Source organism: Pseudorasbora parva, chromosome 6, assembly GCF_024679245.1.
Source record: "Pseudorasbora parva isolate DD20220531a chromosome 6, ASM2467924v1, whole genome shotgun sequence".
Lineage (NCBI taxonomy): Eukaryota > Metazoa > Chordata > Actinopteri > Cypriniformes > Gobionidae > Pseudorasbora > Pseudorasbora parva.
The window spans coordinates 48,330,320-48,356,821 of NC_090177.1; the positions used below are offsets into that span (position 1 = coordinate 48,330,320).

The 26,502-nt window shown below is 53.3% G+C and overlaps 29 non-coding genes across 29 annotated transcripts; all 29 read left to right on the plus strand.

Moving 5' to 3' along the window:
- Nucleotides 1–310: 310 nt before the first annotated feature.
- Nucleotides 311–501, plus strand: LOC137080038 (U2 spliceosomal RNA). The gene has a single exon (XR_010905959.1). It is a non-coding gene; the product is annotated as a U2 spliceosomal RNA (small nuclear RNA).
- Nucleotides 502–967: 466 nt separating this feature from the next.
- Nucleotides 968–1,131, plus strand: LOC137080422 (U1 spliceosomal RNA). The gene has a single exon (XR_010906274.1). It is a non-coding gene; the product is annotated as a U1 spliceosomal RNA (small nuclear RNA).
- Nucleotides 1,132–2,139: 1,008 nt separating this feature from the next.
- LOC137080061 (U2 spliceosomal RNA) lies at nt 2,140–2,330 on the plus strand. Its single transcript, XR_010905980.1, has one exon. It is a non-coding gene; the product is annotated as a U2 spliceosomal RNA (small nuclear RNA).
- Nucleotides 2,331–2,796: 466 nt separating this feature from the next.
- Nucleotides 2,797–2,960, plus strand: LOC137080423 (U1 spliceosomal RNA). The gene has a single exon (XR_010906275.1). It is a non-coding gene; the product is annotated as a U1 spliceosomal RNA (small nuclear RNA).
- Nucleotides 2,961–3,968: 1,008 nt separating this feature from the next.
- On the plus strand, nt 3,969–4,159 carry LOC137080039 (U2 spliceosomal RNA). The gene has a single exon (XR_010905960.1). It is a non-coding gene; the product is annotated as a U2 spliceosomal RNA (small nuclear RNA).
- Nucleotides 4,160–4,625: 466 nt separating this feature from the next.
- On the plus strand, nt 4,626–4,789 carry LOC137080424 (U1 spliceosomal RNA). Its single transcript, XR_010906276.1, has one exon. It is a non-coding gene; the product is annotated as a U1 spliceosomal RNA (small nuclear RNA).
- A 1,008-nt stretch (nt 4,790–5,797) lies between these two features.
- Nucleotides 5,798–5,988, plus strand: LOC137080040 (U2 spliceosomal RNA). The gene has a single exon (XR_010905961.1). It is a non-coding gene; the product is annotated as a U2 spliceosomal RNA (small nuclear RNA).
- A 466-nt stretch (nt 5,989–6,454) lies between these two features.
- On the plus strand, nt 6,455–6,618 carry LOC137080425 (U1 spliceosomal RNA). Its single transcript, XR_010906277.1, has one exon. It is a non-coding gene; the product is annotated as a U1 spliceosomal RNA (small nuclear RNA).
- Nucleotides 6,619–7,626: 1,008 nt separating this feature from the next.
- On the plus strand, nt 7,627–7,817 carry LOC137080041 (U2 spliceosomal RNA). The gene has a single exon (XR_010905962.1). It is a non-coding gene; the product is annotated as a U2 spliceosomal RNA (small nuclear RNA).
- Nucleotides 7,818–8,283: 466 nt separating this feature from the next.
- Nucleotides 8,284–8,447, plus strand: LOC137080426 (U1 spliceosomal RNA). The gene has a single exon (XR_010906278.1). It is a non-coding gene; the product is annotated as a U1 spliceosomal RNA (small nuclear RNA).
- Nucleotides 8,448–9,455: 1,008 nt separating this feature from the next.
- LOC137079920 (U2 spliceosomal RNA) lies at nt 9,456–9,646 on the plus strand. The gene has a single exon (XR_010905848.1). It is a non-coding gene; the product is annotated as a U2 spliceosomal RNA (small nuclear RNA).
- Nucleotides 9,647–10,112: 466 nt separating this feature from the next.
- Nucleotides 10,113–10,276, plus strand: LOC137080427 (U1 spliceosomal RNA). Its single transcript, XR_010906279.1, has one exon. It is a non-coding gene; the product is annotated as a U1 spliceosomal RNA (small nuclear RNA).
- Nucleotides 10,277–11,284: 1,008 nt separating this feature from the next.
- LOC137079921 (U2 spliceosomal RNA) lies at nt 11,285–11,475 on the plus strand. Its single transcript, XR_010905849.1, has one exon. It is a non-coding gene; the product is annotated as a U2 spliceosomal RNA (small nuclear RNA).
- Nucleotides 11,476–11,941: 466 nt separating this feature from the next.
- LOC137080429 (U1 spliceosomal RNA) lies at nt 11,942–12,105 on the plus strand. The gene has a single exon (XR_010906281.1). It is a non-coding gene; the product is annotated as a U1 spliceosomal RNA (small nuclear RNA).
- Nucleotides 12,106–13,113: 1,008 nt separating this feature from the next.
- Nucleotides 13,114–13,304, plus strand: LOC137079922 (U2 spliceosomal RNA). Its single transcript, XR_010905850.1, has one exon. It is a non-coding gene; the product is annotated as a U2 spliceosomal RNA (small nuclear RNA).
- Nucleotides 13,305–13,770: 466 nt separating this feature from the next.
- Nucleotides 13,771–13,934, plus strand: LOC137080430 (U1 spliceosomal RNA). Its single transcript, XR_010906282.1, has one exon. It is a non-coding gene; the product is annotated as a U1 spliceosomal RNA (small nuclear RNA).
- A 1,008-nt stretch (nt 13,935–14,942) lies between these two features.
- Nucleotides 14,943–15,133, plus strand: LOC137079923 (U2 spliceosomal RNA). The gene has a single exon (XR_010905851.1). It is a non-coding gene; the product is annotated as a U2 spliceosomal RNA (small nuclear RNA).
- Nucleotides 15,134–15,599: 466 nt separating this feature from the next.
- Nucleotides 15,600–15,763, plus strand: LOC137080431 (U1 spliceosomal RNA). The gene has a single exon (XR_010906283.1). It is a non-coding gene; the product is annotated as a U1 spliceosomal RNA (small nuclear RNA).
- Nucleotides 15,764–16,771: 1,008 nt separating this feature from the next.
- On the plus strand, nt 16,772–16,962 carry LOC137079924 (U2 spliceosomal RNA). Its single transcript, XR_010905852.1, has one exon. It is a non-coding gene; the product is annotated as a U2 spliceosomal RNA (small nuclear RNA).
- A 466-nt stretch (nt 16,963–17,428) lies between these two features.
- Nucleotides 17,429–17,592, plus strand: LOC137080432 (U1 spliceosomal RNA). Its single transcript, XR_010906284.1, has one exon. It is a non-coding gene; the product is annotated as a U1 spliceosomal RNA (small nuclear RNA).
- A 1,008-nt stretch (nt 17,593–18,600) lies between these two features.
- Nucleotides 18,601–18,791, plus strand: LOC137079925 (U2 spliceosomal RNA). Its single transcript, XR_010905853.1, has one exon. It is a non-coding gene; the product is annotated as a U2 spliceosomal RNA (small nuclear RNA).
- Nucleotides 18,792–19,257: 466 nt separating this feature from the next.
- On the plus strand, nt 19,258–19,421 carry LOC137080433 (U1 spliceosomal RNA). The gene has a single exon (XR_010906285.1). It is a non-coding gene; the product is annotated as a U1 spliceosomal RNA (small nuclear RNA).
- Nucleotides 19,422–20,429: 1,008 nt separating this feature from the next.
- LOC137079926 (U2 spliceosomal RNA) lies at nt 20,430–20,620 on the plus strand. The gene has a single exon (XR_010905854.1). It is a non-coding gene; the product is annotated as a U2 spliceosomal RNA (small nuclear RNA).
- A 466-nt stretch (nt 20,621–21,086) lies between these two features.
- LOC137080435 (U1 spliceosomal RNA) lies at nt 21,087–21,250 on the plus strand. Its single transcript, XR_010906287.1, has one exon. It is a non-coding gene; the product is annotated as a U1 spliceosomal RNA (small nuclear RNA).
- A 1,008-nt stretch (nt 21,251–22,258) lies between these two features.
- Nucleotides 22,259–22,449, plus strand: LOC137079928 (U2 spliceosomal RNA). The gene has a single exon (XR_010905856.1). It is a non-coding gene; the product is annotated as a U2 spliceosomal RNA (small nuclear RNA).
- A 466-nt stretch (nt 22,450–22,915) lies between these two features.
- LOC137080436 (U1 spliceosomal RNA) lies at nt 22,916–23,079 on the plus strand. The gene has a single exon (XR_010906288.1). It is a non-coding gene; the product is annotated as a U1 spliceosomal RNA (small nuclear RNA).
- A 1,009-nt stretch (nt 23,080–24,088) lies between these two features.
- On the plus strand, nt 24,089–24,279 carry LOC137079929 (U2 spliceosomal RNA). Its single transcript, XR_010905857.1, has one exon. It is a non-coding gene; the product is annotated as a U2 spliceosomal RNA (small nuclear RNA).
- Nucleotides 24,280–24,745: 466 nt separating this feature from the next.
- LOC137080437 (U1 spliceosomal RNA) lies at nt 24,746–24,909 on the plus strand. Its single transcript, XR_010906289.1, has one exon. It is a non-coding gene; the product is annotated as a U1 spliceosomal RNA (small nuclear RNA).
- Nucleotides 24,910–25,918: 1,009 nt separating this feature from the next.
- Nucleotides 25,919–26,109, plus strand: LOC137079930 (U2 spliceosomal RNA). The gene has a single exon (XR_010905858.1). It is a non-coding gene; the product is annotated as a U2 spliceosomal RNA (small nuclear RNA).
- Nucleotides 26,110–26,502: the final 393 nt, after the last annotated feature.

The window sequence follows — 26,502 nt, forward strand, 5'->3', positions numbered from 1 at the left end:
AATCCCAAATACCCGAAAATTTCGCCAGCGCAACCTTCGAATCCGAGGCATGCGTCTCGCTCGGCTCGAGCCAAGGATTCCGATGATATAAGACACTTGGTTCTGCGGCGTGCGGTTTGGGAGCTACGAGCCATTTCGTGCCGGGCCCATCGGGGGGCCAGCCTTGGTGATGTTGTAGAGCGAGTGGCTAGTACCATCCCTCAAAGTTTCAGGTCTCTACGACGTAAGGCCTTTGCCAACCCTCCCCCCCTCACCGCTTCCCAGATGGGCGTCGCCTTTGCCGGCTCCCCTGCCGCTGCGTCATTGTGTCATCGCTTCTCGGCCTTTTGGCTAAGATCAAGTGTAGTATCTGTTCTTATCAGTTTAATATCTGATACGTCCCCTATCCGGGGACTGCATATTAAATTGATTTTTGGCACATGGAGCCAGAACCGGGGCTTGCTCCGTCCACTCCACGCATCGACCTGGTATTGCAGTGCCTCCAGGAACGGTGTGCTTCCCCTTTTTGGGGACTGCGACTTGTTGTGACTAATAGAAGAACCAACAACACCACTGGAATTTTGTCAGAGAATACAGAAATACCCAGGAAGCGCATACAGAATGACGATGAGGTGACGCAACGATGACCGTGCCACAGAGAAAGCAGCAAGCTGCGGTCATATGAGCATAGGGAAAAAAGAAGAACAAAAGCGTCGGTTGCCGGCCGGCTGACTCATCACCGTCACAGCACGTTTTTTGATGTCCCTCTTATTTGAGAGTCTTTACCAACGAGCTGATGAGTCGAATCAGGGGTTTGTGTTGGATGGATTAGGGACACCTGATTCAAATCAAGGTCACGCACGCACGCACGCAGCAGTCAAGCAATGGAAGGTGCCCCGGCCTTCCTTTTCTTGGGGGAGGGGAAGGTCACCGTGTTTGAGGATGGCGAAGGGGGATAGGGCGCCTCTGCCTGGAGGCCAGGCAACTCATACTTACCTGGCAGGGGAGACACCATGATCAGGAAGGTGGTTCACCCAGGGCGAGGCTCGGCCATTGCACTCCGGTTGTGCTGACCCCTGCGAATTCCCCAAATGTGGGAATCTCGACTGCATAATTTATGGTAGTGGGGGACTGCGTTCGCGCTCTCCCCTGTACACACTGGTTAAAAGCAGATAGCGTGGAGGGAAAAAGCGTGCGGTTCTTGACGCTTGTGGCGCCGCCCACTGCCCCAAAGGGTGAAGTTGCACCAGTTTTGTTATGTTTCTGTCTCTTTCTGCTGTGTCAGCCAGTGACCCGGAGAGTTCAGAGAACTGAACTGCGTTTGTTTTCATCGAGGTTGTCGAAACCTGCGACCGGTTTGCCGAATGTGGTTTTTCCCACAAACTTTGATATTCAACGGACGAGTTGATTGACAGCAGTGGTCCCAAAGGCAAAGTTGTTCGGATGGAGGTTTTCTGTCGTATGGTACGACTGTCTCGTGCGCGTGCTGTGAAAAAGCACGCGACATACGTTCGCCTATAGCCGCTCTCATGTTGTTGCTTTTTCATTTTAAAGCGCCACTAGGTGGCCATTCACCGCGTCCTTTCTCGCCTGACCCCAGACTGAGCCCGTGCACGGGTGTACCGGCTTGGGTGAAATTGTCTCGTTCCGTCCAAGAGCTATAGCCGTTCTAGCAGACCCCGCCTCGCCCAGCCCGTAGGTTTCGGCCTGCCGCCGCCAAGCTGAATCGAAATTCCCACTTTTTTTCCGATCTGGACGGACAGTCAGACTCCAGAGAATCTTTCTGCACTGGTTTGGGCCAGATCGGGCAAAAGACCTAGGACTAGTGTGCAAAAGTAGGTTTTTCACAAAATCCCAAATACCCGAAAATTTCGCCAGCGCAACCTTCGAATCCGAGGCATGCGTCTCGCTCGGCTCGAGCCAAGGATTCCGATGATATAAGACACTTGGTTCTGCGGCGTGCGGTTTGGGAGCTACGAGCCATTTCGTGCCGGGCCCATCGGGGGGCCAGCCTTGGTGATGTTGTAGAGCGAGTGGCTAGTACCATCCCTCAAAGTTTCAGGTCTCTACGACGTAAGGCCTTTGCCAACCCTCCCCCCCTCACCGCTTCCCAGATGGGCGTCGCCTTTGCAGGCTCCCCTGCCGCTGCGTCATTGTGTCATCGCTTCTCGGCCTTTTGGCTAAGATCAAGTGTAGTATCTGGTCTTATCAGTTTAATATCTGATACGTCCCCTATCCGGGGACTGCATATTAAATTGATTTTTGGCACATGGAGCCGGAACCGGGGCTTGCTCCGTCCACTCCACGCATCGACCTGGTATTGCAGTGCCTCCAGGAACGGTGTGCTTCCCCTTTTTGGGGACTGCGACTTGTTGTGACTAATAGAAGAACCAACAACACCACTGGAATTTTGTCAGAGAATACAGAAATACCCAGGAAGCGCATACAGAATGACGATGAGGTGACGCAACGATGACCGTGCCACAGAGAAAGCAGCAAGCTGCGGTCATATGAGCATAGGGAAAAAAGAAGAACAAAAGCGTCGGTTGCCGGCCGGCTGACTCATCACCGTCACAGCACGTTTTTTGATGTCCCTCTTATTTGAGAGTCTTTACCAACGAGCTGATGAGTCGAATCAGGGGTTTGTGTTGGATGGATTAGGGACACCTGATTCAAATCAAGGTCACGCACGCACGCACGCAGCAGTCAAGCAATGGAAGGTGCCCCGTCCTTCCTTTTCTTGGGGGAGGGGAAGGTCACCGTGTTTGAGGATGGCGAAGGGGGATAGGGCGCCTCTGCCTGGAGGCCAGGCAACTCATACTTACCTGGCAGGGGAGACACCATGATCAGGAAGGTGGTTCACCCAGGGCGAGGCTCGGCCATTGCACTCCGGTTGTGCTGACCCCTGCGAATTCCCCAAATGTGGGAATCTCGACTGCATAATTTATGGTAGTGGGGGACTGCGTTCGCGCTCTCCCCTGTACACACTGGTTAAAAGCAGATAGCGTGGAGGGAAAAAGCGTGCGGTTCTTGACGCTTGTGGCGCCGCCCACTGCCCCAAAGGGTGAAGTTGCACCAGTTTTGTTATGTTTCTGTCTCTTTCTGCTGTGTCAGCCAGTGACCCGGAGAGTTCAGAGAACTGAACTGCGTTTGTTTTCATCGAGGTTGTCGAAACCTGCGACCGGTTTGCCGAATGTGGTTTTTCCCACAAACTTTGATATTCAACGGACGAGTTGATTGACAGCAGTGGTCCCAAAGGCAAAGTTGTTCGGATGGAGGTTTTCTGTCGTATGGTACGACTGTCTCGTGCGCGTGCTGTGAAAAAGCACGCGACATACGTTCGCCTATAGCCGCTCTCATGTTGTTGCTTTTTCATTTTAAAGCGCCACTAGGTGGCCATTCACCGCGTCCTTTCTCGCCTGACCCCAGACTGAGCCCGTGCACGGGTGTACCGGCTTGGGTGAAATTGTCTCGTTCCGTCCAAGAGCTATAGCCGTTCTAGCAGACCCCGCCTCGCCCAGCCCGTAGGTTTCGGCCTGCCGCCGCCAAGCTGAATCGAAATTCCCACTTTTTTTCCGATCTGGACGGACAGTCAGACTCCAGAGAATCTTTCTGCACTGGTTTGGGCCAGATCGGGCAAAAGACCTAGGACTAGTGTGCAAAAGTAGGTTTTTCACAAAATCCCAAATACCCGAAAATTTCGCCAGCGCAACCTTCGAATCCGAGGCATGCGTCTCGCTCGGCTCGAGCCAAGGATTCCGATGATATAAGACACTTGGTTCTGCGGCGTGCGGTTTGGGAGCTACGAGCCATTTCGTGCCGGGCCCATCGGGGGGCCAGCCTTGGTGATGTTGTAGAGCGAGTGGCTAGTACCATCCCTCAAAGTTTCAGGTCTCTACGACGTAAGGCCTTTGCCAACCCTCCCCCCCTCACCGCTTCCCAGATGGGCGTCGCCTTTGCCGGCTCCCCTGTCGCTGCGTCATTGTGTCATCGCTTCTCGGCCTTTTGGCTAAGATCAAGTGTAGTATCTGTTCTTATCAGTTTAATATCTGATACGTCCCCTATCCGGGGACTGCATATTAAATTGATTTTTGGCACATGGAGCCAGAACCGGGGCTTGCTCCGTCCACTCCACGCATCGACCTGGTATTGCAGTGCCTCCAGGAACGGTGTGCTTCCCCTTTTTGGGGACTGCGACTTGTTGTGACTAATAGAAGAACCAACAACACCACTGGAATTTTGTCAGAGAATACAGAAATACCCAGGAAGCGCATACAGAATGACGATGAGGTGACGCAACGATGACCGTGCCACAGAGAAAGCAGCAAGCTGCGGTCATATGAGCATAGGGAAAAAAGAAGAACAAAAGCGTCGGTTGCCGGCCGGCTGACTCATCACCGTCACAGCACGTTTTTTGATGTCCCTCTTATTTGAGAGTCTTTACCAACGAGCTGATGAGTCGAATCAGGGGTTTGTGTTGGATGGATTAGGGACACCTGATTCAAATCAAGGTCACGCACGCACGCACGCAGCAGTCAAGCAATGGAAGGTGCCCCGTCCTTCCTTTTCTTGGGGGAGGGGAAGGTCACCGTGTTTGAGGATGGCGAAGGGGGATAGGGCGCCTCTGCCTGGAGGCCAGGCAACTCATACTTACCTGGCAGGGGAGACACCATGATCAGGAAGGTGGTTCACCCAGGGCGAGGCTCGGCCATTGCACTCCGGTTGTGCTGACCCCTGCGAATTCCCCAAATGTGGGAATCTCGACTGCATAATTTATGGTAGTGGGGGACTGCGTTCGCGCTCTCCCCTGTACACACTGGTTAAAAGCAGATAGCGTGGAGGGAAAAAGCGTGCGGTTCTTGACGCTTGTGGCGCCGCCCACTGCCCCAAAGGGTGAAGTTGCACCAGTTTTGTTATGTTTCTGTCTCTTTCTGCTGTGTCAGCCAGTGACCCGGAGAGTTCAGAGAACTGAACTGCGTTTGTTTTCATCGAGGTTGTCGAAACCTGCGACCGGTTTGCCGAATGTGGTTTTTCCCACAAACTTTGATATTCAACGGACGAGTTGATTGACAGCAGTGGTCCCAAAGGCAAAGTTGTTCGGATGGAGGTTTTCTGTCGTATGGTACGACTGTCTCGTGCGCGTGCTGTGAAAAAGCACGCGACATACGTTCGCCTATAGCCGCTCTCATGTTGTTGCTTTTTCATTTTAAAGCGCCACTAGGTGGCCATTCACCGCGTCCTTTCTCGCCTGACCCCAGACTGAGCCCGTGCACGGGTGTACCGGCTTGGGTGAAATTGTCTCGTTCCGTCCAAGAGCTATAGCCGTTCTAGCAGACCCCGCCTCGCCCAGCCCGTAGGTTTCGGCCTGCCGCCGCCAAGCTGAATCGAAATTCCCACTTTTTTTCCGATCTGGACGGACAGTCAGACTCCAGAGAATCTTTCTGCACTGGTTTGGGCCAGATCGGGCAAAAGACCTAGGACTAGTGTGCAAAAGTAGGTTTTTCACAAAATCCCAAATACCCGAAAATTTCGCCAGCGCAACCTTCGAATCCGAGGCATGCGTCTCGCTCGGCTCGAGCCAAGGATTCCGATGATATAAGACACTTGGTTCTGCGGCGTGCGGTTTGGGAGCTACGAGCCATTTCGTGCCGGGCCCATCGGGGGGCCAGCCTTGGTGATGTTGTAGAGCGAGTGGCTAGTACCATCCCTCAAAGTTTCAGGTCTCTACGACGTAAGGCCTTTGCCAACCCTCCCCCCCTCACCGCTTCCCAGATGGGCGTCGCCTTTGCCGGCTCCCCTGTCGCTGCGTCATTGTGTCATCGCTTCTCGGCCTTTTGGCTAAGATCAAGTGTAGTATCTGTTCTTATCAGTTTAATATCTGATACGTCCCCTATCCGGGGACTGCATATTAAATTGATTTTTGGCACATGGAGCCAGAACCGGGGCTTGCTCCGTCCACTCCACGCATCGACCTGGTATTGCAGTGCCTCCAGGAACGGTGTGCTTCCCCTTTTTGGGGACTGCGACTTGTTGTGACTAATAGAAGAACCAACAACACCACTGGAATTTTGTCAGAGAATACAGAAATACCCAGGAAGCGCATACAGAATGACGATGAGGTGACGCAACGATGACCGTGCCACAGAGAAAGCAGCAAGCTGCGGTCATATGAGCATAGGGAAAAAAGAAGAACAAAAGCGTCGGTTGCCGGCCGGCTGACTCATCACCGTCACAGCACGTTTTTTGATGTCCCTCTTATTTGAGAGTCTTTACCAACGAGCTGATGAGTCGAATCAGGGGTTTGTGTTGGATGGATTAGGGACACCTGATTCAAATCAAGGTCACGCACGCACGCACGCAGCAGTCAAGCAATGGAAGGTGCCCCGTCCTTCCTTTTCTTGGGGGAGGGGAAGGTCACCGTGTTTGAGGATGGCGAAGGGGGATAGGGCGCCTCTGCCTGGAGGCCAGGCAACTCATACTTACCTGGCAGGGGAGACACCATGATCAGGAAGGTGGTTCACCCAGGGCGAGGCTCGGCCATTGCACTCCGGTTGTGCTGACCCCTGCGAATTCCCCAAATGTGGGAATCTCGACTGCATAATTTATGGTAGTGGGGGACTGCGTTCGCGCTCTCCCCTGTACACACTGGTTAAAAGCAGATAGCGTGGAGGGAAAAAGCGTGCGGTTCTTGACGCTTGTGGCGCCGCCCACTGCCCCAAAGGGTGAAGTTGCACCAGTTTTGTTATGTTTCTGTCTCTTTCTGCTGTGTCAGCCAGTGACCCGGAGAGTTCAGAGAACTGAACTGCGTTTGTTTTCATCGAGGTTGTCGAAACCTGCGACCGGTTTGCCGAATGTGGTTTTTCCCACAAACTTTGATATTCAACGGACGAGTTGATTGACAGCAGTGGTCCCAAAGGCAAAGTTGTTCGGATGGAGGTTTTCTGTCGTATGGTACGACTGTCTCGTGCGCGTGCTGTGAAAAAGCACGCGACATACGTTCGCCTATAGCCGCTCTCATGTTGTTGCTTTTTCATTTTAAAGCGCCACTAGGTGGCCATTCACCGCGTCCTTTCTCGCCTGACCCCAGACTGAGCCCGTGCACGGGTGTACCGGCTTGGGTGAAATTGTCTCGTTCCGTCCAAGAGCTATAGCCGTTCTAGCAGACCCCGCCTCGCCCAGCCCGTAGGTTTCGGCCTGCCGCCGCCAAGCTGAATCGAAATTCCCACTTTTTTTCCGATCTGGACGGACAGTCAGACTCCAGAGAATCTTTCTGCACTGGTTTGGGCCAGATCGGGCAAAAGACCTAGGACTAGTGTGCAAAAGTAGGTTTTTCACAAAATCCCAAATACCCGAAAATTTCGCCAGCGCAACCTTCGAATCCGAGGCATGCGTCTCGCTCGGCTCGAGCCAAGGATTCCGATGATATAAGACACTTGGTTCTGCGGCGTGCGGTTTGGGAGCTACGAGCCATTTCGTGCCGGGCCCATCGGGGGGCCAGCCTTGGTGATGTTGTAGAGCGAGTGGCTAGTACCATCCCTCAAAGTTTCAGGTCTCTACGACGTAAGGCCTTTGCCAACCCTCCCCCCCTCACCGCTTCCCAGATGGGCGTCGCCTTTGCCGGCTCCCCTGTCGCTGCGTCATTGTGTCATCGCTTCTCGGCCTTTTGGCTAAGATCAAGTGTAGTATCTGTTCTTATCAGTTTAATATCTGATACGTCCCCTATCCGGGGACTGCATATTAAATTGATTTTTGGCACATGGAGCCAGAACCGGGGCTTGCTCCGTCCACTCCACGCATCGACCTGGTATTGCAGTGCCTCCAGGAACGGTGTGCTTCCCCTTTTTGGGGACTGCGACTTGTTGTGACTAATAGAAGAACCAACAACACCACTGGAATTTTGTCAGAGAATACAGAAATACCCAGGAAGCGCATACAGAATGACGATGAGGTGACGCAACGATGACCGTGCCACAGAGAAAGCAGCAAGCTGCGGTCATATGAGCATAGGGAAAAAAGAAGAACAAAAGCGTCGGTTGCCGGCCGGCTGACTCATCACCGTCACAGCACGTTTTTTGATGTCCCTCTTATTTGAGAGTCTTTACCAACGAGCTGATGAGTCGAATCAGGGGTTTGTGTTGGATGGATTAGGGACACCTGATTCAAATCAAGGTCACGCACGCACGCACGCAGCAGTCAAGCAATGGAAGGTGCCCCGTCCTTCCTTTTCTTGGGGGAGGGGAAGGTCACCGTGTTTGAGGATGGCGAAGGGGGATAGGGCGCCTCTGCCTGGAGGCCAGGCAACTCATACTTACCTGGCAGGGGAGACACCATGATCAGGAAGGTGGTTCACCCAGGGCGAGGCTCGGCCATTGCACTCCGGTTGTGCTGACCCCTGCGAATTCCCCAAATGTGGGAATCTCGACTGCATAATTTATGGTAGTGGGGGACTGCGTTCGCGCTCTCCCCTGTACACACTGGTTAAAAGCAGATAGCGTGGAGGGAAAAAGCGTGCGGTTCTTGACGCTTGTGGCGCCGCCCACTGCCCCAAAGGGTGAAGTTGCACCAGTTTTGTTATGTTTCTGTCTCTTTCTGCTGTGTCAGCCAGTGACCCGGAGAGTTCAGAGAACTGAACTGCGTTTGTTTTCATCGAGGTTGTCGAAACCTGCGACCGGTTTGCCGAATGTGGTTTTTCCCACAAACTTTGATATTCAACGGACGAGTTGATTGACAGCAGTGGTCCCAAAGGCAAAGTTGTTCGGATGGAGGTTTTCTGTCGTATGGTACGACTGTCTCGTGCGCGTGCTGTGAAAAAGCACGCGACATACGTTCGCCTATAGCCGCTCTCATGTTGTTGCTTTTTCATTTTAAAGCGCCACTAGGTGGCCATTCACCGCGTCCTTTCTCGCCTGACCCCAGACTGAGCCCGTGCACGGGTGTACCGGCTTGGGTGAAATTGTCTCGTTCCGTCCAAGAGCTATAGCCGTTCTAGCAGACCCCGCCTCGCCCAGCCCGTAGGTTTCGGCCTGCCGCCGCCAAGCTGAATCGAAATTCCCACTTTTTTTCCGATCTGGACGGACAGTCAGACTCCAGAGAATCTTTCTGCACTGGTTTGGGCCAGATCGGGCAAAAGACCTAGGACTAGTGTGCAAAAGTAGGTTTTTCACAAAATCCCAAATACCCGAAAATTTCGCCAGCGCAACCTTCGAATCCGAGGCATGCGTCTCGCTCGGCTCGAGCCAAGGATTCCGATGATATAAGACACTTGGTTCTGCGGCGTGCGGTTTGGGAGCTACGAGCCATTTCGTGCCGGGCCCATCGGGGGGCCAGCCTTGGTGATGTTGTAGAGCGAGTGGCTAGTACCATCCCTCAAAGTTTCAGGTCTCTACGACGTAAGGCCTTTGCCAACCCTCCCCCCCTCACCGCTTCCCAGATGGGCGTCGCCTTTGCCGGCTCCCCTGTCGCTGCGTCATTGTGTCATCGCTTCTCGGCCTTTTGGCTAAGATCAAGTGTAGTATCTGTTCTTATCAGTTTAATATCTGATACGTCCCCTATCCGGGGACTGCATATTAAATTGATTTTTGGCACATGGAGCCGGAACCGGGGCTTGCTCCGTCCACTCCACGCATCGACCTGGTATTGCAGTGCCTCCAGGAACGGTGTGCTTCCCCTTTTTGGGGACTGCGACTTGTTGTGACTAATAGAAGAACCAACAACACCACTGGAATTTTGTCAGAGAATACAGAAATACCCAGGAAGCGCATACAGAATGACGATGAGGTGACGCAACGATGACCGTGCCACAGAGAAAGCAGCAAGCTGCGGTCATATGAGCATAGGGAAAAAAGAAGAACAAAAGCGTCGGTTGCCGGCCGGCTGACTCATCACCGTCACAGCACGTTTTTTGATGTCCCTCTTATTTGAGAGTCTTTACCAACGAGCTGATGAGTCGAATCAGGGGTTTGTGTTGGATGGATTAGGGACACCTGATTCAAATCAAGGTCACGCACGCACGCACGCAGCAGTCAAGCAATGGAAGGTGCCCCGGCCTTCCTTTTCTTGGGGGAGGGGAAGGTCACCGTGTTTGAGGATGGCGAAGGGGGATAGGGCGCCTCTGCCTGGAGGCCAGGCAACTCATACTTACCTGGCAGGGGAGACACCATGATCAGGAAGGTGGTTCACCCAGGGCGAGGCTCGGCCATTGCACTCCGGTTGTGCTGACCCCTGCGAATTCCCCAAATGTGGGAATCTCGACTGCATAATTTATGGTAGTGGGGGACTGCGTTCGCGCTCTCCCCTGTACACACTGGTTAAAAGCAGATAGCGTGGAGGGAAAAAGCGTGCGGTTCTTGACGCTTGTGGCGCCGCCCACTGCCCCAAAGGGTGAAGTTGCACCAGTTTTGTTATGTTTCTGTCTCTTTCTGCTGTGTCAGCCAGTGACCCGGAGAGTTCAGAGAACTGAACTGCGTTTGTTTTCATCGAGGTTGTCGAAACCTGCGACCGGTTTGCCGAATGTGGTTTTTCCCACAAACTTTGATATTCAACGGACGAGTTGATTGACAGCAGTGGTCCCAAAGGCAAAGTTGTTCGGATGGAGGTTTTCTGTCGTATGGTACGACTGTCTCGTGCGCGTGCTGTGAAAAAGCACGCGACATACGTTCGCCTATAGCCGCTCTCATGTTGTTGCTTTTTCATTTTAAAGCGCCACTAGGTGGCCATTCACCGCGTCCTTTCTCGCCTGACCCCAGACTGAGCCCGTGCACGGGTGTACCGGCTTGGGTGAAATTGTCTCGTTCCGTCCAAGAGCTATAGCCGTTCTAGCAGACCCCGCCTCGCCCAGCCCGTAGGTTTCGGCCTGCCGCCGCCAAGCTGAATCGAAATTCCCACTTTTTTTCCGATCTGGACGGACAGTCAGACTCCAGAGAATCTTTCTGCACTGGTTTGGGCCAGATCGGGCAAAAGACCTAGGACTAGTGTGCAAAAGTAGGTTTTTCACAAAATCCCAAATACCCGAAAATTTCGCCAGCGCAACCTTCGAATCCGAGGCATGCGTCTCGCTCGGCTCGAGCCAAGGATTCCGATGATATAAGACACTTGGTTCTGCGGCGTGCGGTTTGGGAGCTACGAGCCATTTCGTGCCGGGCCCATCGGGGGGCCAGCCTTGGTGATGTTGTAGAGCGAGTGGCTAGTACCATCCCTCAAAGTTTCAGGTCTCTACGACGTAAGGCCTTTGCCAACCCTCCCCCCCTCACCGCTTCCCAGATGGGCGTCGCCTTTGCCGGCTCCCCTGCCGCTGCGTCATTGTGTCATCGCTTCTCGGCCTTTTGGCTAAGATCAAGTGTAGTATCTGTTCTTATCAGTTTAATATCTGATACGTCCCCTATCCGGGGACTGCATATTAAATTGATTTTTGGCACATGGAGCCGGAACCGGGGCTTGCTCCGTCCACTCCACGCATCGACCTGGTATTGCAGTGCCTCCAGGAACGGTGTGCTTCCCCTTTTTGGGGACTGCGACTTGTTGTGACTAATAGAAGAACCAACAACACCACTGGAATTTTGTCAGAGAATACAGAAATACCCAGGAAGCGCATACAGAATGACGATGAGGTGACGCAACGATGACCGTGCCACAGAGAAAGCAGCAAGCTGCGGTCATATGAGCATAGGGAAAAAAGAAGAACAAAAGCGTCGGTTGCCGGCCGGCTGACTCATCACCGTCACAGCACGTTTTTTGATGTCCCTCTTATTTGAGAGTCTTTACCAACGAGCTGATGAGTCGAATCAGGGGTTTGTGTTGGATGGATTAGGGACACCTGATTCAAATCAAGGTCACGCACGCACGCACGCAGCAGTCAAGCAATGGAAGGTGCCCCGTCCTTCCTTTTCTTGGGGGAGGGGAAGGTCACCGTGTTTGAGGATGGCGAAGGGGGATAGGGCGCCTCTGCCTGGAGGCCAGGCAACTCATACTTACCTGGCAGGGGAGACACCATGATCAGGAAGGTGGTTCACCCAGGGCGAGGCTCGGCCATTGCACTCCGGTTGTGCTGACCCCTGCGAATTCCCCAAATGTGGGAATCTCGACTGCATAATTTATGGTAGTGGGGGACTGCGTTCGCGCTCTCCCCTGTACACACTGGTTAAAAGCAGATAGCGTGGAGGGAAAAAGCGTGCGGTTCTTGACGCTTGTGGCGCCGCCCACTGCCCCAAAGGGTGAAGTTGCACCAGTTTTGTTATGTTTCTGTCTCTTTCTGCTGTGTCAGCCAGTGACCCGGAGAGTTCAGAGAACTGAACTGCGTTTGTTTTCATCGAGGTTGTCGAAACCTGCGACCGGTTTGCCGAATGTGGTTTTTCCCACAAACTTTGATATTCAACGGACGAGTTGATTGACAGCAGTGGTCCCAAAGGCAAAGTTGTTCGGATGGAGGTTTTCTGTCGTATGGTACGACTGTCTCGTGCGCGTGCTGTGAAAAAGCACGCGACATACGTTCGCCTATAGCCGCTCTCATGTTGTTGCTTTTTCATTTTAAAGCGCCACTAGGTGGCCATTCACCGCGTCCTTTCTCGCCTGACCCCAGACTGAGCCCGTGCACGGGTGTACCGGCTTGGGTGAAATTGTCTCGTTCCGTCCAAGAGCTATAGCCGTTCTAGCAGACCCCGCCTCGCCCAGCCCGTAGGTTTCGGCCTGCCGCCGCCAAGCTGAATCGAAATTCCCACTTTTTTTCCGATCTGGACGGACAGTCAGACTCCAGAGAATCTTTCTGCACTGGTTTGGGCCAGATCGGGCAAAAGACCTAGGACTAGTGTGCAAAAGTAGGTTTTTCACAAAATCCCAAATACCCGAAAATTTCGCCAGCGCAACCTTCGAATCCGAGGCATGCGTCTCGCTCGGCTCGAGCCAAGGATTCCGATGATATAAGACACTTGGTTCTGCGGCGTGCGGTTTGGGAGCTACGAGCCATTTCGTGCCGGGCCCATCGGGGGGCCAGCCTTGGTGATGTTGTAGAGCGAGTGGCTAGTACCATCCCTCAAAGTTTCAGGTCTCTACGACGTAAGGCCTTTGCCAACCCTCCCCCCCTCACCGCTTCCCAGATGGGCGTCGCCTTTGCCGGCTCCCCTGTCGCTGCGTCATTGTGTCATCGCTTCTCGGCCTTTTGGCTAAGATCAAGTGTAGTATCTGTTCTTATCAGTTTAATATCTGATACGTCCCCTATCCGGGGACTGCATATTAAATTGATTTTTGGCACATGGAGCCGGAACCGGGGCTTGCTCCGTCCACTCCACGCATCGACCTGGTATTGCAGTGCCTCCAGGAACGGTGTGCTTCCCCTTTTTGGGGACTGCGACTTGTTGTGACTAATAGAAGAACCAACAACACCACTGGAATTTTGTCAGAGAATACAGAAATACCCAGGAAGCGCATACAGAATGACGATGAGGTGACGCAACGATGACCGTGCCACAGAGAAAGCAGCAAGCTGCGGTCATATGAGCATAGGGAAAAAAGAAGAACAAAAGCGTCGGTTGCCGGCCGGCTGACTCATCACCGTCACAGCACGTTTTTTGATGTCCCTCTTATTTGAGAGTCTTTACCAACGAGCTGATGAGTCGAATCAGGGGTTTGTGTTGGATGGATTAGGGACACCTGATTCAAATCAAGGTCACGCACGCACGCACGCAGCAGTCAAGCAATGGAAGGTGCCCCGTCCTTCCTTTTCTTGGGGGAGGGGAAGGTCACCGTGTTTGAGGATGGCGAAGGGGGATAGGGCGCCTCTGCCTGGAGGCCAGGCAACTCATACTTACCTGGCAGGGGAGACACCATGATCAGGAAGGTGGTTCACCCAGGGCGAGGCTCGGCCATTGCACTCCGGTTGTGCTGACCCCTGCGAATTCCCCAAATGTGGGAATCTCGACTGCATAATTTATGGTAGTGGGGGACTGCGTTCGCGCTCTCCCCTGTACACACTGGTTAAAAGCAGATAGCGTGGAGGGAAAAAGCGTGCGGTTCTTGACGCTTGTGGCGCCGCCCACTGCCCCAAAGGGTGAAGTTGCACCAGTTTTGTTATGTTTCTGTCTCTTTCTGCTGTGTCAGCCAGTGACCCGGAGAGTTCAGAGAACTGAACTGCGTTTGTTTTCATCGAGGTTGTCGAAACCTGCGACCGGTTTGCCGAATGTGGTTTTTCCCACAAACTTTGATATTCAACGGACGAGTTGATTGACAGCAGTGGTCCCAAAGGCAAAGTTGTTCGGATGGAGGTTTTCTGTCGTATGGTACGACTGTCTCGTGCGCGTGCTGTGAAAAAGCACGCGACATACGTTCGCCTATAGCCGCTCTCATGTTGTTGCTTTTTCATTTTAAAGCGCCACTAGGTGGCCATTCACCGCGTCCTTTCTCGCCTGACCCCAGACTGAGCCCGTGCACGGGTGTACCGGCTTGGGTGAAATTGTCTCGTTCCGTCCAAGAGCTATAGCCGTTCTAGCAGACCCCGCCTCGCCCAGCCCGTAGGTTTCGGCCTGCCGCCGCCAAGCTGAATCGAAATTCCCACTTTTTTTCCGATCTGGACGGACAGTCAGACTCCAGAGAATCTTTCTGCACTGGTTTGGGCCAGATCGGGCAAAAGACCTAGGACTAGTGTGCAAAAGTAGGTTTTTCACAAAATCCCAAATACCCGAAAATTTCGCCAGCGCAACCTTCGAATCCGAGGCATGCGTCTCGCTCGGCTCGAGCCAAGGATTCCGATGATATAAGACACTTGGTTCTGCGGCGTGCGGTTTGGGAGCTACGAGCCATTTCGTGCCGGGCCCATCGGGGGGCCAGCCTTGGTGATGTTGTAGAGCGAGTGGCTAGTACCATCCCTCAAAGTTTCAGGTCTCTACGACGTAAGGCCTTTGCCAACCCTCCCCCCCTCACCGCTTCCCAGATGGGCGTCGCCTTTGCAGGCTCCCCTGCCGCTGCGTCATTGTGTCATCGCTTCTCGGCCTTTTGGCTAAGATCAAGTGTAGTATCTGTTCTTATCAGTTTAATATCTGATACGTCCCCTATCCGGGGACTGCATATTAAATTGATTTTTGGCACATGGAGCCGGAACCGGGGCTTGCTCCGTCCACTCCACGCATCGACCTGGTATTGCAGTGCCTCCAGGAACGGTGTGCTTCCCCTTTTTGGGGACTGCGACTTGTTGTGACTAATAGAAGAACCAACAACACCACTGGAATTTTGTCAGAGAATACAGAAATACGCAGGAAGCGCATACAGAATGACGATGAGGTGACGCAACGATGACCGTGCCACAGAGAAAGCAGCAAGCTGCGGTCATATGAGCATAGGGAAAAAAGAAGAACAAAAGCGTCGGTTGCCGGCCGGCTGACTCATCACCGTCACAGCACGTTTTTTGATGTCCCTCTTATTTGAGAGTCTTTACCAACGAGCTGATGAGTCGAATCAGGGGTTTGTGTTGGATGGATTAGGGACACCTGATTCAAATCAAGGTCACGCACGCACGCACGCAGCAGTCAAGCAATGGAAGGTGCCCCGTCCTTCCTTTTCTTGGGGGAGGGGAAGGTCACCGTGTTTGAGGATGGCGAAGGGGGATAGGGCGCCTCTGCCTGGAGGCCAGGCAACTCATACTTACCTGGCAGGGGAGACACCATGATCAGGAAGGTGGTTCACCCAGGGCGAGGCTCGGCCATTGCACTCCGGTTGTGCTGACCCCTGCGAATTCCCCAAATGTGGGAATCTCGACTGCATAATTTATGGTAGTGGGGGACTGCGTTCGCGCTCTCCCCTGTACACACTGGTTAAAAGCAGATAGCGTGGAGGGAAAAAGCGTGCGGTTCTTGACGCTTGTGGCGCCGCCCACTGCCCCAAAGGGTGAAGTTGCACCAGTTTTGTTATGTTTCTGTCTCTTTCTGCTGTGTCAGCCAGTGACCCGGAGAGTTCAGAGAACTGAACTGCGTTTGTTTTCATCGAGGTTGTCGAAACCTGCGACCGGTTTGCCGAATGTGGTTTTTCCCACAAACTTTGATATTCAACGGACGAGTTGATTGACAGCAGTGGTCCCAAAGGCAAAGTTGTTCGGATGGAGGTTTTCTGTCGTATGGTACGACTGTCTCGTGCGCGTGCTGTGAAAAAGCACGCGACATACGTTCGCCTATAGCCGCTCTCATGTTGTTGCTTTTTCATTTTAAAGCGCCACTAGGTGGCCATTCACCGCGTCCTTTCTCGCCTGACCCCAGACTGAGCCCGTGCACGGGTGTACCGGCTTGGGTGAAATTGTCTCGTTCCGTCCAAGAGCTATAGCCGTTCTAGCAGACCCCGCCTCGCCCAGCCCGTAGGTTTCGGCCTGCCGCCGCCAAGCTGAATCGAAATTCCCACTTTTTTTCCGATCTGGACGGACAGTCAGACTCCAGAGAATCTTTCTGCACTGGTTTGGGCCAGATCGGGCAAAAGACCTAGGACTAGTGTGCAAAAGTAGGTTTTTCACAAAATCCCAAATACCCGAAAATTTCGCCAGCGCAACCTTCGAATCCGAGGCATGCGTCTCGCTCGGCTCGAGCCAAGGATTCCGATGATATAAGACACTTGGTTCTGCGGCGTGCGGTTTGGGAGCTACGAGCCATTTCGTGCCGGGCCCATCGGGGGGCCAGCCTTGGTGATGTTGTAGAGCGAGTGGCTAGTACCATCCCTCAAAGTTTCAGGTCTCTACGACGTAAGGCCTTTGCCAACCCTCCCCCCCTCACCGCTTCCCAGATGGGCGTCGCCTTTGCCGGCTCCCCTGCCGCTGCGTCATTGTGTCATCGCTTCTCGGCCTTTTGGCTAAGATCAAGTGTAGTATCTGTTCTTATCAGTTTAATATCTGATACGTCCCCTATCCGGGGACTGCATATTAAATTGATTTTTGGCACATGGAGCCGGAACCGGGGCTTGCTCCGTCCACTCCACGCATCGACCTGGTATTGCAGTGCCTCCAGGAACGGTGTGCTTCCCCTTTTTGGGGACTGCGACTTGTTGTGACTAATAGAAGAACCAACAACACCACTGGAATTTTGTCAGAGAATACAGAAATACCCAGGAAGCGCATACAGAATGACGATGAGGTGACGCAACGATGACCGTGCCACAGAGAAAGCAGCAAGCTGCGGTCATATGAGCATAGGGAAAAAAGAAGAACAAAAGCGTCGGTTGCCGGCCGGCTGACTCATCACCGTCACAGCACGTTTTTTGATGTCCCTCTTATTTGAGAGTCTTTACCAACGAGCTGATGAGTCGAATCAGGGGTTTGTGTTGGATGGATTAGGGACACCTGATTCAAATCAAGGTCACGCACGCACGCACGCAGCAGTCAAGCAATGGAAGGTGCCCCGTCCTTCCTTTTCTTGGGGGAGGGGAAGGTCACCGTGTTTGAGGATGGCGAAGGGGGATAGGGCGCCTCTGCCTGGAGGCCAGGCAACTCATACTTACCTGGCAGGGGAGACACCATGATCAGGAAGGTGGTTCACCCAGGGCGAGGCTCGGCCATTGCACTCCGGTTGTGCTGACCCCTGCGAATTCCCCAAATGTGGGAATCTCGACTGCATAATTTATGGTAGTGGGGGACTGCGTTCGCGCTCTCCCCTGTACACACTGGTTAAAAGCAGATAGCGTGGAGGGAAAAAGCGTGCGGTTCTTGACGCTTGTGGCGCCGCCCACTGCCCCAAAGGGTGAAGTTGCACCAGTTTTGTTATGTTTCTGTCTCTTTCTGCTGTGTCAGCCAGTGACCCGGAGAGTTCAGAGAACTGAACTGCGTTTGTTTTCATCGAGGTTGTCGAAACCTGCGACCGGTTTGCCGAATGTGGTTTTTCCCACAAACTTTGATATTCAACGGACGAGTTGATTGACAGCAGTGGTCCCAAAGGCAAAGTTGTTCGGATGGAGGTTTTCTGTCGTATGGTACGACTGTCTCGTGCGCGTGCTGTGAAAAAGCACGCGACATACGTTCGCCTATAGCCGCTCTCATGTTGTTGCTTTTTCATTTTAAAGCGCCACTAGGTGGCCATTCACCGCGTCCTTTCTCGCCTGACCCCAGACTGAGCCCGTGCACGGGTGTACCGGCTTGGGTGAAATTGTCTCGTTCCGTCCAAGAGCTATAGCCGTTCTAGCAGACCCCGCCTCGCCCAGCCCGTAGGTTTCGGCCTGCCGCCGCCAAGCTGAATCGAAATTCCCACTTTTTTTCCGATCTGGACGGACAGTCAGACTCCAGAGAATCTTTCTGCACTGGTTTGGGCCAGATCGGGCAAAAGACCTAGGACTAGTGTGCAAAAGTAGGTTTTTCACAAAATCCCAAATACCCGAAAATTTCGCCAGCGCAACCTTCGAATCCGAGGCATGCGTCTCGCTCGGCTCGAGCCAAGGATTCCGATGATATAAGACACTTGGTTCTGCGGCGTGCGGTTTGGGAGCTACGAGCCATTTCGTGCCGGGCCCATCGGGGGGCCAGCCTTGGTGATGTTGTAGAGCGAGTGGCTAGTACCATCCCTCAAAGTTTCAGGTCTCTACGACGTAAGGCCTTTGCCAACCCTCCCCCCCTCACCGCTTCCCAGATGGGCGTCGCCTTTGCAGGCTCCCCTGCCGCTGCGTCATTGTGTCATCGCTTCTCGGCCTTTTGGCTAAGATCAAGTGTAGTATCTGTTCTTATCAGTTTAATATCTGATACGTCCCCTATCCGGGGACTGCATATTAAATTGATTTTTGGCACATGGAGCCGGAACCGGGGCTTGCTCCGTCCACTCCACGCATCGACCTGGTATTGCAGTGCCTCCAGGAACGGTGTGCTTCCCCTTTTTGGGGACTGCGACTTGTTGTGACTAATAGAAGAACCAACAACACCACTGGAATTTTGTCAGAGAATACAGAAATACGCAGGAAGCGCATACAGAATGACGATGAGGTGACGCAACGATGACCGTGCCACAGAGAAAGCAGCAAGCTGCGGTCATATGAGCATAGGGAAAAAAGAAGAACAAAAGCGTCGGTTGCCGGCCGGCTGACTCATCACCGTCACAGCACGTTTTTTGATGTCCCTCTTATTTGAGAGTCTTTACCAACGAGCTGATGAGTCGAATCAGGGGTTTGTGTTGGATGGATTAGGGACACCTGATTCAAATCAAGGTCACGCACGCACGCACGCAGCAGTCAAGCAATGGAAGGTGCCCCGTCCTTCCTTTTCTTGGGGGAGGGGAAGGTCACCGTGTTTGAGGATGGCGAAGGGGGATAGGGCGCCTCTGCCTGGAGGCCAGGCAACTCATACTTACCTGGCAGGGGAGACACCATGATCAGGAAGGTGGTTCACCCAGGGCGAGGCTCGGCCATTGCACTCCGGTTGTGCTGACCCCTGCGAATTCCCCAAATGTGGGAATCTCGACTGCATAATTTATGGTAGTGGGGGACTGCGTTCGCGCTCTCCCCTGTACACACTGGTTAAAAGCAGATAGCGTGGAGGGAAAAAGCGTGCGGTTCTTGACGCTTGTGGCGCCGCCCACTGCCCCAAAGGGTGAAGTTGCACCAGTTTTGTTATGTTTCTGTCTCTTTCTGCTGTGTCAGCCAGTGACCCGGAGAGTTCAGAGAACTGAACTGCGTTTGTTTTCATCTAGGTTGTCGAAACCTGCGACCGGTTTGCCGAATGTGGTTTTTCCCACAAACTTTGATATTCAACGGACGAGTTGATTGACAGCAGTGGTCCCAAAGGCAAAGTTGTTCGGATGGAGGTTTTCTGTCGTATGGTACGACTGTCTCGTGCGCGTGCTGTGAAAAAGCACGCGACATACGTTCGCCTATAGCCGCTCTCATGTTGTTGCTTTTTCATTTTAAAGCGCCACTAGGTGGCCATTCACCGCGTCCTTTCTCGCCTGACCCCAGACTGAGCCCGTGCACGGGTGTACCGGCTTGGGTGAAATTGTCTCGTTCCGTCCAAGAGCTATAGCCGTTCTAGCAGACCCCGCCTCGCCCAGCCCGTAGGTTTCGGCCTGCCGCCGCCAAGCTGAATCGAAATTCCCACTTTTTTTCCGATCTGGACAGACAGTCAGACTCCAGAGAATCTTTCTGCACTGGTTTGGGCCAGATCGGGCAAAAGACCTAGGACTAGTGTGCAAAAGTAGGTTTTTCACAAAATCCCAAATACCCGAAAATTTCGCCAGCGCAACCTTCGAATCCGAGGCATGCGTCTCGCTCGGCTCGAGCCAAGGATTCCGATGATATAAGACACTTGGTTCTGCGGCGTGCGGTTTGGGAGCTACGAGCCATTTCGTGCCGGGCCCATCGGGGGGCCAGCCTTGGTGATGTTGTAGAGCGAGTGGCTAGTACCATCCCTCAAAGTTTCAGGTCTCTACGACGTAAGGCCTTTGCCAACCCTCCCCCCCTCACCGCTTCCCAGATGGGCGTCGCCTTTGCAGGCTCCCCTGCCGCTGCGTCATTGTGTCATCGCTTCTCGGCCTTTTGGCTAAGATCAAGTGTAGTATCTGTTCTTATCAGTTTAATATCTGATACGTCCCCTATCCGGGGACTGCATATTAAATTGATTTTTGGCACATGGAGCCGGAACCGGGGCTTGCTCCGTCCACTCCACGCATCGACCTGGTATTGCAGTGCCTCCAGGAACGGTGTGCTTCCCCTTTTTGGGGACTGCGACTTGTTGTGACTAATAGAAGAACCAACAACACCACTGGAATTTTGTCAGAGAATACAGAAATACGCAGGAAGCGCATACAGAATGACGATGAGGTGACGCAACGATGACCGTGCCACAGAGAAAGCAGCAAGCTGCGGTCATATGAGCATAGGGAAAAAAGAAGAACAAAAGCGTCGGTTGCCGGCCGGCTGACTCATCACCGTCACAGCACGTTTTTTGATGTCCCTCTTATTTGAGAGTCTTTACCAACGAGCTGATGAGTCGAATCAGGGGTTTGTGTTGGATGGATTAGGGACACCTGATTCAAATCAAGGTCACGCACGCACGCACGCAGCAGTCAAGCAATGGAAGGTGCCCCGTCCTTCCTTTTCTTGGGGGAGGGGAAGGTCACCGTGTTTGAGGATGGCGAAGGGGGATAGGGCGCCTCTGCCTGGAGGCCAGGCAACTCATACTTACCTGGCAGGGGAGACACCATGATCAGGAAGGTGGTTCACCCAGGGCGAGGCTCGGCCATTGCACTCCGGTTGTGCTGACCCCTGCGAATTCCCCAAATGTGGGAATCTCGACTGCATAATTTATGGTAGTGGGGGACTGCGTTCGCGCTCTCCCCTGTACACACTGGTTAAAAGCAGATAGCGTGGAGGGAAAAAGCGTGCGGTTCTTGACGCTTGTGGCGCCGCCCACTGCCCCAAAGGGTGAAGTTGCACCAGTTTTGTTATGTTTCTGTCTCTTTCTGCTGTGTCAGCCAGTGACCCGGAGAGTTCAGAGAACTGAACTGCGTTTGTTTTCATCTAGGTTGTCGAAACCTGCGACCGGTTTGCCGAATGTGGTTTTTCCCACAAACTTTGATATTCAACGGACGAGTTGATTGACAGCAGTGGTCCCAAAGGCAAAGTTGTTCGGATGGAGGTTTTCTGTCGTATGGTACGACTGTCTCGTGCGCGTGCTGTGAAAAAGCACGCGACATACGTTCGCCTATAGCCGCTCTCATGTTGTTGCTTTTTCATTTTAAAGCGCCACTAGGTGGCCATTCACCGCGTCCTTTCTCGCCTGACCCCAGACTGAGCCCGTGCACGGGTGTACCGGCTTGGGTGAAATTGTCTCGTTCCGTCCAAGAGCTATAGCCGTTCTAGCAGACCCCGCCTCGCCCAGCCCGTAGGTTTCGGCCTGCCGCCGCCAAGCTGAATCGAAATTCCCACTTTTTTTCCGATCTGGACGGACAGTCAGACTCCAGAGAATCTTTCTGCACTGGTTTGGGCCAGATCGGGCAAAAGACCTAGGACTAGTGTGCAAAAGTAGGTTTTTCACAAAATCCCAAATACCCGAAAATTTCGCCAGCGCAACCTTCGAATCCGAGGCATGCGTCTCGCTCGGCTCGAGCCAAGGATTCCGATGATATAAGACACTTGGTTCTGCGGCGTGCGGTTTGGGAGCTACGAGCCATTTCGTGCCGGGCCCATCGGGGGGCCAGCCTTGGTGATGTTGTAGAGCGAGTGGCTAGTACCATCCCTCAAAGTTTCAGGTCTCTACGACGTAAGGCCTTTGCCAACCCTCCCCCCCTCACCGCTTCCCAGATGGGCGTCGCCTTTGCCGGCTCCCCTGCCGCTGCGTCATTGTGTCATCGCTTCTCGGCCTTTTGGCTAAGATCAAGTGTAGTATCTGTTCTTATCAGTTTAATATCTGATACGTCCCCTATCCGGGGACTGCATATTAAATTGATTTTTGGCACATGGAGCCGGAACCGGGGCTTGCTCCGTCCACTCCACGCATCGACCTGGTATTGCAGTGCCTCCAGGAACGGTGTGCTTCCCCTTTTTGGGGACTGCGACTTGTTGTGACTAATAGAAGAACCAGCAACACCACTGGAATTTTGTCAGAGAATACAGAAATACGCAGGAAGCGCATACAGAATGACGATGAGGTGACGCAACGATGACCGTGCCACAGAGAAAGCAGCAAGCTGCGGTCATATGAGCATAGGGAAAAAAGAAGAACAAAAGCGTCGGTTGCCGGCCGGCTGACTCATCACCGTCACAGCACGTTTTTTGATGTCCCTCTTATTTGAGAGTCTTTACCAACGAGCTGATGAGTCGAATCAGGGGTTTGTGTTGGATGGATTAGGGACACCTGATTCAAATCAAGGTCACGCACGCACGCACGCAGCAGTCAAGCAATGGAAGGTGCCCCGTCCTTCCTTTTCTTGGGGGAGGGGAAGGTCACCGTGTTTGAGGATGGCGAAGGGGGATAGGGCGCCTCTGCCTGGAGGCCAGGCAACTCATACTTACCTGGCAGGGGAGACACCATGATCAGGAAGGTGGTTCACCCAGGGCGAGGCTCGGCCATTGCACTCCGGTTGTGCTGACCCCTGCGAATTCCCCAAATGTGGGAATCTCGACTGCATAATTTATGGTAGTGGGGGACTGCGTTCGCGCTCTCCCCTGTACACACTGGTTAAAAGCAGATAGCGTGGAGGGAAAAAGCGTGCGGTTCTTGACGCTTGTGGCGCCGCCCACTGCCCCAAAGGGTGAAGTTGCACCAGTTTTGTTATGTTTCTGTCTCTTTCTGCTGTGTCAGCCAGTGACCCGGAGAGTTCAGAGAACTGAACTGCGTTTGTTTTCATCGAGGTTGTCGAAACCTGCGACCGGTTTGCCGAATGTGGTTTTTCCCACAAACTTTGATATTCAACGGACGAGTTGATTGACAAGCAGTGGTCCCAAAGGCAAAGTTGTTCGGATGGAGGTTTTCTGTCGTATGGTACGACTGTCTCGTGCGCGTGCTGTGAAAAAGCACGCGACATACGTTCGCCTATAGCCGCTCTCATGTTGTTGCTTTTTCATTTTAAAGCGCCACTAGGTGGCCATTCACCGCGTCCTTTCTCGCCTGACCCCAGACTGAGCCCGTGCACGGGTGTACCGGCTTGGGTGAAATTGTCTCGTTCCGTCCAAGAGCTATAGCCGTTCTAGCAGACCCCGCCTCGCCCAGCCCGTAGGTTTCGGCCTGCCGCCGCCAAGCTGAATCGAAATTCCCACTTTTTTTCCGATCTGGACGGACAGTCAGACTCCAGAGAATCTTTCTGCACTGGTTTGGGCCAGATCGGGCAAAAGACCTAGGACTAGTGTGCAAAAGTAGGTTTTTCACAAAATCCCAAATACCCGAAAATTTCGCCAGCGCAACCTTCGAATCCGAGGCATGCGTCTCGCTCGGCTCGAGCCAAGGATTCCGATGATATAAGACACTTGGTTCTGCGGCGTGCGGTTTGGGAGCTACGAGCCATTTCGTGCCGGGCCCATCGGGGGGCCAGCCTTGGTGATGTTGTAGAGCGAGTGGCTAGTACCATCCCTCAAAGTTTCAGGTCTCTACGACGTAAGGCCTTTGCCAACCCTCCCCCCCTCACCGCTTCCCAGATGGGCGTCGCCTTTGCCGGCTCCCCTGCCGCTGCGTCATTGTGTCATCGCTTCTCGGCCTTTTGGCTAAGATCAAGTGTAGTATCTGTTCTTATCAGTTTAATATCTGATACGTCCCCTATCCGGGGACTGCATATTAAATTGATTTTTGGCACATGGAGCCGGAACCGGGGCTTGCTCCGTCCACTCCACGCATCGACCTGGTATTGCAGTGCCTCCAGGAACGGTGTGCTTCCCCTTTTTGGGGACTGCGACTTGTTGTGACTAATAGAAGAACCAGCAACACCACTGGAATTTTGTCAGAGAATACAGAAATACGCAGGAAGCGCATACAGAATGACGATGAGGTGACGCAACGATGACCGTGCCACAGAGAAAGCAGCAAGCTGCGGTCATATGAGCATAGGGAAAAAAGAAGAACAAAAGCGTCGGTTGCCGGCCGGCTGACTCATCACCGTCACAGCACGTTTTTTGATGTCCCTCTTATTTGAGAGTCTTTACCAACGAGCTGATGAGTCGAATCAGGGGTTTGTGTTGGATGGATTAGGGACACCTGATTCAAATCAAGGTCACGCACGCACGCACGCAGCAGTCAAGCAATGGAAGGTGCCCCGTCCTTCCTTTTCTTGGGGGAGGGGAAGGTCACCGTGTTTGAGGATGGCGAAGGGGGATAGGGCGCCTCTGCCTGGAGGCCAGGCAACTCATACTTACCTGGCAGGGGAGACACCATGATCAGGAAGGTGGTTCACCCAGGGCGAGGCTCGGCCATTGCACTCCGGTTGTGCTGACCCCTGCGAATTCCCCAAATGTGGGAATCTCGACTGCATAATTTATGGTAGTGGGGGACTGCGTTCGCGCTCTCCCCTGTACACACTGGTTAAAAGCAGATAGCGTGGAGGGAAAAAGCGTGCGGTTCTTGACGCTTGTGGCGCCGCCCACTGCCCCAAAGGGTGAAGTTGCACCAGTTTTGTTATGTTTCTGTCTCTTTCTGCTGTGTCAGCCAGTGACCCGGAGAGTTCAGAGAACTGAACTGCGTTTGTTTTCATCGAGGTTGTCGAAACCTGCGACCGGTTTGCCGAATGTGGTTTTTCCCACAAACTTTGATATTCAACGGACGAGTTGATTGACAAGCAGTGGTCCCAAAGGCAAAGTTGTTCGGATGGAGGTTTTCTGTCGTATGGTACGACTGTCTCGTGCGCGTGCTGTGAAAAAGCACGCGACATACGTTCGCCTATAGCCGCTCTCATGTTGTTGCTTTTTCATTTTAAAGCGCCACTAGGTGGCCATTCACCGCGTCCTTTCTCGCCTGACCCCAGACTGAGCCCGTGCACGGGTGTACCGGCTTGGGTGAAATTGTCTCGTTCCGTCCAAGAGCTATAGCCGTTCTAGCAGACCCCGCCTCGCCCAGCCCGTAGGTTTCGGCCTGCCGCCGCCAAGCTGAATCGAAATTCCCACTTTTTTTCCGATCTGGACGGACAGTCAGACTCCAGAGAATCTTTCTGCACTGGTTTGGGCCAGATCGGGCAAAAGACCTAGGACTAGTGTGCAAAAGTAGGTTTTTCACAAAATCCCAAATACCCGAAAATTTCGCCAGCGCAACCTTCGAATCCGAGGCATGCGTCTCGCTCGGCTCGAGCCAAGGATTCCGATGATATAAGACACTTGGTTCTGCGGCGTGCGGTTTGGGAGCTACGAGCCATTTCGTGCCGGGCCCATCGGGGGGCCAGCCTTGGTGATGTTGTAGAGCGAGTGGCTAGTACCATCCCTCAAAGTTTCAGGTCTCTACGACGTAAGGCCTTTGCCAACCCTCCCCCCCTCACCGCTTCCCAGATGGGCGTCGCCTTTGCAGGCTCCCCTGCCGCTGCGTCATTGTGTCATCGCTTCTCGGCCTTTTGGCTAAGATCAAGTGTAGTATCTGTTCTTATCAGTTTAATATCTGATACGTCCCCTATCCGGGGACTGCATATTAAATTGATTTTTGGCACATGGAGCCGGAACCGGGGCTTGCTCCGTCCACTCCACGCATCGACCTGGTATTGCAGTGCCTCCAGGAACGGTGTGCTTCCCCTTTTTGGGGACTGCGACTTGTTGTGACTAATAGAAGAACCAACAACACCACTGGAATTTTGTCAGAGAATACAGAAATACGCAGGAAGCGCATACAGAATGACGATGAGGTGACGCAACGATGACCGTGCCACAGAGAAAGCAGCAAGCTGCGGTCATATGAGCATAGGGAAAAAAGAAGAACAAAAGCGTCGGTTGCCGGCCGGCTGACTCATCACCGTCACAGCACGTTTTTTGATGTCCCTCTTATTTGAGAGTCTTTACCAACGAGCTGATGAGTCGAATCAGGGGTTTGTGTTGGATGGATTAGGGACACCTGATTCAAATCAAGGTCACGCACGCACGCACGCAGCAGTCAAGCAATGGAAGGTGCCCCGTCCTTCCTTTTCTTGG